We start from the raw sequence: 7,069 nt of genomic DNA, 5'->3' as shown, positions 1-7,069 counted from the left end.
GCTAACAATAGCTATGTGGCCACAACATGCCATCCCAAAACGCAATACTAAGGAAATTCCGAAAATAGCAATATACTCGCTAAACTGATATAACTCGGTTTAAAATAACTTCGTTATGATGTTTCTAACACTATATCGAATTAAATTACAGACGGATATAGCTAAGGCCGATAACTGAGCGTTTCAAAATGCCATCTTGAGGTCTTGCTTTGCGCAATGACGAACGAGCAAAAGAGAGCTCACTTCGTTCCTTGCCTTTTATAAGCATGAGACTACGTAGACACTCCATTCCACTTCTCATTGGTTACTGACATCCAGGGGAAGGCGGGTGCAGTTCATGTCGACCCATAGGATACATACAGAGCTTTAAACTGATCTGAGAACAGAGCCTCGTTTTCAGACCTTCGCAGTTCTGTCATGGATTTCGCTGCAGAAAGAGTTCTGGTTCACCCACAGACATAATATTCAAACGGTTTAGAAACTAGAGTTGTTTTCTATCCAATAGTAATAATAATATGCATATTGTACGAGCAAGAATTGAGTATGAGGCAGTTTATTTGGACGCATATTTTCCAAAAAGTGGAAACAGCACCCTAGATTGAGAAAAGGTTAATAACATGCTTAGGGAATGTGATTTTGGGAAAGAGGTCAGCTTAATGGGAGATTTTAAATTAATTATGAAGACAAGTCTTGTAGGAAAACCCTCAAACGGATCACTAATACCTCTGACCTTACACAGCTAGTTAAAGGCCAACCAGGGTGACTGTCACGCCCTGGCCTTAGTATTCTTTGTTTTCTTATTATTTTAGTTAGGTCAGGGTGTGACATGGGGAATGTATGTGTTTTTGTATTCTAGGGTTTGGTATGGTAAATGGGTCAGTGTCTTGTCTAGGTGTTTGTATGTCTATGCTGCCTAGATGGTTCTCAATTAGAGGCAGCTGTGGTTCATTGTCTCTGATTGAGAGCCATATTAAGGCAGTCATAGGCATTGGGGTTTTTGTGGGTAATTGTCTATGTAGAACGTTTGTCGCTGTTGTATTGCACATACCTTTGTAGCTTCACGGTCGTTTGTTGTTTTTGTTTTGTTTTGTTTTGTTTGTTATAAGTGTTCGTTTCGTGTTTCACTCTCGTCTCAAATAAAAAGAGTTGTATTTTTCACACACTGCGCCTTGGTCCTCTCTCTCATCGCAAGACGATTCGTGACAGAATTACCCACCAAAATCGGACCAAGCAGCGTGTAAAGCAGCAACGGGAGCAGCGCATAAAGGATTCATGGACATGGGAGGAGATATTGGATGGAAAGGGACCTTGGCACAACCGGGAGAATATCGCCTCCCTCGTGAAGAGCTGGAGGCAGCTAAAGCCGAGAGGAGGCGATATGAGGAGGCAGCACGGAAGCAAGGCTGGAAGCCCGCGAGTACAACCCAAAATTTCTTGGGGGGGGGGAGGCTTACAAGGGAGTGTGGCGAAGTCAGGTAGGAGACTGCGCCTACTCCTGTATTACCGTGGAGAGCGAGAGTACGGGCAGACACGTGTTACGCAGTAGAGCGCAGGGTGTCTCCTGTACGTGTGCTAGCCCGGTGCGGACATACCAGCTCCTCGTATCGGCCGGGCTAGATTGAGTATTGAGCCAGGTGCCATGAAGCCGGCTCAATGCGTCTGGTCTCCAGTGCGTCTCCTCGGGCCGGTTTACATGGCACCAGCCTTACGCATGGTGTCCCCGGTTCGCCTACATAGCCCGGTGCGGGTTATTCCACCTCCCGCACTGGTCGGGCGACGGGGAGATTACAACCAGGTAAGTTGGGCAGGCTCAGTGCTCAAGGGAGCCAGTACGCCTGCACGGTCCGGTATTTCCGGCGCCACCTCCCCGCCCCAGCCCAGTACCACAGTGCCTACACACGCACCACGCATCCGGACTACGTCTGTCCCGAGCCATTAGAGCTGCCCGTCTGTCCCGAGCCGTCAGAGCCGTTCGTCAGTCAGGAGCCGTAGAGCGCCATCACAGGATCCGAGAGGCGCCAAAGCAGAGCAGCCAACCAGCCAGGGATCTCAGAGCCACCACCAGGATTTCCAGAGCCGCCAACCAGCCAGGATCTGCCAGAGCCGCCAGTCACCAGGATCTCCAGAGCCGCCAGCCAGCCATGGAAGAGCCAGCCGAAGTCGCCAGCCAGCCATGACAGCCAGAGTCCGCCAGCCAGCATGAGCAGCCAGAGTCGCCCGCCAGCCCATAGCAGCCAGAGTCGCGCCAGCCAGCCACATGTGCAGCCAGAGTCGCCCGCCAGCCATGAGCAGCCAGAGTCGCCCGCCAGCCATGAGCAGCCAGATCGCCCGTTGCCTTGATGACAGCTTTGCACACTCTTAACATTCATTTAACCAGCTTCATGAGGTATATCCTGGAATGCATTTAATGAACAGGTGTGCCTTGTTAAAAGTAAATTTGTGGAATTTCTTTCCTTCTTAATGTGTTTGAGCCAATCAGTTGTGTTGTGACAGGGTAGGGTGGTATACAGTATGAGCCCTATTTGGTAAAAGATCAAGTGGGGTGGCAGATAGTAGCCTAGTGGTTAAAGCGTTGGGCTAGTATCAAAAGGTTGCTGGATCGAATCCCTGAGCTGACAAGTTAAAAATCTCTCGTTCTGCTGCTGAATAAGGCAGTTYKCTCACTGTTCCCTGTTTGGCTGTCATTGTAAATAACAATTTGTTCTTAACTGACTTGCCTTGTTAAATAAAGGTTAAAAATAAACAATTATGGCAAGAACAGTTCAAATAAGGAAAGGCAAATGACAGTCCATCATTACTTTTAGACATGAAAGTCAGTCATTTCGGAACATTCAAAGTTGCAAGTGCAGTCGCAAAAACCATCAAGCGCTATGATGAAACTGGCTCTCATGAGGATCCCCACAGGAAAGGAAGAGTTACTTCTGCTGCACAGGATCAGTTCTTTAGAGTTAACAGCACCTCAGATTGCAGCCCAAATAAATGCTACACAGAGTTCAAGTAACAGATGCGTCTTAACATCAATTGTTCAGGGGAGACTGTGTGGATCAGGCCTTCATGGTCAAATTGCTGCAAAGAAACCACTACTAAAGGACACCAATAAGAAGAAGAGACTTGCTTGGGCCAAGAAACACAAGCAATGGACATTAGACCGGTGGAAATCTGTCCTTGGGTCTGATGAGTCCAAATTTGAGAATTTGTTCCAACCGCTGTGTCTTTGTGAGACGTGGAGTAGGCGAACGGATGATCTCCGCATGTGTGGTTCCCACCCTGAAGCATGGATGAGGAGGTGTGATGGTTGTTAAACAAGTGAGGTCTCGAATTAAAATGTATAGTACATGAACACACTTACCGCTGGCTACTATATGGAGACAAACAACAAACATTTTTTAATGAGCTGTGAAAAAGAGAGTGAACTATTTTCCAATGCTCATTAGACTGGCCCAAGCCAACCCCTGTGAATAAGCCATGTTGTATATGGTACATTCCACTCTCTCTTTCTTCTTGTATGTGTAGGAGCTACCATTGTACTGTACAGGGGGGCCTGCGCTTCTTCTGGGATAACAAGTTTGACCATGCCATGGTGGCCTTCCTGGACTGTGCAGCAGTTCAAGGAGGASGTGGAGAAGGGAGACATGGGATTCTGCCTGCCCTACAGGTCAGTCAACCAGTCTAGCAGACATCATCGAATTATAATTGTAATCATCTATGGATTATGCCAAGAGACCAAGGATTAAGCTGTCAAAAGCTGACCAACTTCAGTTATTTGTGTAAATTTGGTTATAGTTATACAACTAAATTAATTAGTTTATCTTTCTTCATTTTTCCAATTCATAAAATAAATCACTCCTTTTCATATTCAGATTTGACAAATATGTTCCCTTGTTTCTTAATATTTCCTTTATTCTACTTTCCTGCACTAGTAACACATCTGACAAAATGATTTAGATGAGTATTTGGATTTGATTTTATTGAGGTGTTTTATACAGGTGTTTCTGTAGATTTGAGGAWCTGCTGAACACTGTTGGTTTAGACGTTTCTGGATACAATACTGCCTCCTAGTAGTACTGCCTCTTATTGGAACCCTCACAYATTCRAAGGTAGAAGTCCTAATTTGGGCAGCAGGTGGTTTAGCAGTCACTGTATGTCTGTCTYTTCAATKRAAAATACAAAAGAGCGACAGACTCAGGTCCCTTYGTGCATCACACCACGGATCGCTTCACGTAGCCAGCCAGTTCAGTGCCTTTGAGCCGGTGCCTGGTGGAGTCATAGACCCCCCGTCTAGAGCTCTTGGAGGAGAGCTTGGCACAGATCTCGTTGTGTTTKTCCAGGCGACTAGGATCAAAGCACCGGCCGCAGTGCTCACACTGCTTCAGCTTGGAGTTGGCTGCACTCATCCCAAATRGACGTTTCAACACCACCTGAATGAATGGATGTTATCAGATGGGCCAAATAATGGGCAGCTGGGCAACAAAGACAAGATATACAATATGTACAAACCAGATGAGGCAGATGGGAGGAGCTCATTGTATTGGGCTCATTGTAATAGGTGGAATAGAATAAAAAGAACGGTATCACACACATTAATCACATGGAAACACGTTGGATTCCGATCAATTCATTTCATTCCAGCCATTACAAGATCCTATCCTCTATAACTTCCTCATCACGCTCCTCTGTACAAACGCACGTGATCACCAACACTACACTAGATCAGCAGTTAGAATGGCTTTGGAATGTCAAGCTACTGTCTGTCCTCCTTTTTCTCTTCCATGTTCAAACCCTTCTTGACTTCCTTTGGCTTGCTCACAGTGTATCTCGTGGCTGTCTGCTTTGGCTTGATTTGTTCTCCATTTCTCCTCACCTCTTTACTCCTCTCTTCCTCTTCTTCGTTATCTCTTATCATCTCCCATAGGTCAGAATCCACCTTCATCAGGCAAATCTCCTGGATGAACTTCTCCACCTTTTTTCTCAACTGCTCTTTTGAGTTTTTCTCCTCCAAAGCCTGAGCATCCATCTTGGCCCCACTCTTAATCAGTTTCAGTTCTTGGGTGACACTGATCAGCTTGGCCTTCATATATGCCATCACCTGCTCAGCCTCTGAGRAAAAGACYTCCCATACCATCTCATCGGGGCATGGCGGTAGATCCTGTACAGTTAGGGTCTGAYTCTTGAACTGAACGTGTTTCTTCACAACCTGCCTTCTGTACGTTGAAGCAGCAGGACGAGGGCTGCCTGGTCTGACTGGCTGGAATGGCTTCTTCTTGGCATCATTGTTTGGCACAGTGACTCTGGCTCTAATGGGAGGCAGTGGCATCTTGGCGACCATATTGGCTCCATGGACTGCCTTCAATGGCTTGGCACTATGGAGGTAGATGTCTTTCACCACGCAGGTTTGATCCCTCTTGGTACGGATGGGTTGCAGTGGCTTCCGGATGGGAGGAATAGTAGCCTTCCCTGACTGCTGAGATGTTGGAGCTACATGCAGTCCTTGACTCTTCCCATTGCAGATGGATGTCTTTTTCTGCAGTACTGGGATTCTGGAGGGAGGATGTGGTTTCTTTTCCACAGCCTTCAATCTGGCAAGCTGCTGCAGAGRACCCTTTCTTTCTTCAGTCAACTCCAGTACTGGGATTCTGGAGGTGTTTAAACTGTTTTGTTTGAGCGCTGGAAGCTTCTCAGTGGCCTTGGGTTGAGATGGCAGGGCAGGCTGAACGGAGTTGCTACTGGCAGCTCCAAGGTTCCCTGTTAAAGCATTTTCTTCCTGTAGCGGCTGCAAGAATCTCCTCATCAAGGAGATTGACAGTGGCATTCTTCTAACCTCGTTCTGCAACTAAGTTTTCGTCTTGTAGCACTTTCTATATTATATGGTGATCTACTGTGTTAACTATGTCTCAGGAGGAATCTGCTAGATTGTCTTGGATACTAGTGTTCTATTTTCAGCAATCAGATACCAGAATGTTCAAACAGAACATTTGGAATTTATTGATCAGTTGTGACATCATAATTAAAATAATCCCTTATTTTAAGTATTTCTAAAATTCCCTTTGGGGAGAAATGAATGGTGGAAATATGGTTGGAACCATTTCCTTATTTGACCGCTATGTTTTTTGAGGTATTATGACTCATACTGTGGTACTCTATTGTACTTTTTATTTTTTTATTTTTTTATTTCACCTTTATTTAACCAGGTAGGCTAGTTGAGAACAAGTTCTCATTTGCAACTGTGACCTGGCCAAGATAAAGCATAGCAGTGTGAACAGACAACAACACAGAGTTACACATGGAGTAAACAATAAACAAGTCAATAACARGGTAGAAAAAAAGAGAATCTATATACAATGTGTGCAAAAGGCATGAGGAGGTAGGCAATAAATCGAATAATTACAAGTTAGCAGATTAACACTGGAGTGATAAATCATCAGATGATCATGTGCAAGTAGAGATACTGGTGTGCAAAAGAGCAGAAAAGTAAATAAATAAAAGCAGTATGGGGGGTGAGGTAGGTAAATTGTGGTGGGCTAGTAAGGGACTATTCATCAGCGCAGCGATCGGTTAGCTCTCGGATAGCAGATGTTTAAAGTTGTTGAGGGAGATAAAAGTCTCCAACTTCAGAGATTTTTGTGCAATTCGTTCAGTCGCAGGCAGCAGAGAACTGGAAGGAAAGGCTCCAAATGAGGTTTTTGGCTTTAGGGATGATCTGTGAGAGATACACCTGCTGGAGCGCGTGCTACGGGGTGTGTGGTAGCATCGTGACCAGTGAACTGAGATAAGGCGCACTTTACCTCACATAGCTTGTAGATGACCTGTGACCAGTGGTTCTGACAACGAACATGTATCGAGGGCCAGCGACTAGGCATACAGGTCGCAGTGTGGGTCGTATAGGTGCTTAGTAACAAAACGGATGGCACTGTGATAAACTGCATCCAGTTTGCTGATAGAGTATTGGAAGCTATTGTAGATGACATCGCCGAAGTCGAGGATCGGTAGATAGTCAACTTACACAAATACTGGAGTTGATCAGCTTTTGACAGCTTAATCCATTCTCATCTGCACCTTGATCATTTGCTCA

The 7,069-nt window shown here is 45.5% G+C and overlaps 1 pseudogene; it reads left to right on the top strand.

Annotated features, from left to right (window-relative positions):
- Positions 1 to 7,069, top strand: part of LOC111981715 (beclin-1-like) — a 17,698-nt pseudogene that overhangs the window by 10,260 nt on the left and 369 nt on the right.

This window comes from Salvelinus sp. IW2-2015, linkage group LG20 (assembly GCF_002910315.2).
Source record: "Salvelinus sp. IW2-2015 linkage group LG20, ASM291031v2, whole genome shotgun sequence".
In the NCBI taxonomy this organism is placed as follows: Eukaryota; Metazoa; Chordata; class Actinopteri; order Salmoniformes; family Salmonidae; genus Salvelinus; species Salvelinus sp. IW2-2015.
This window is presented reverse-complemented; position numbering and strand designations above follow the sequence as displayed.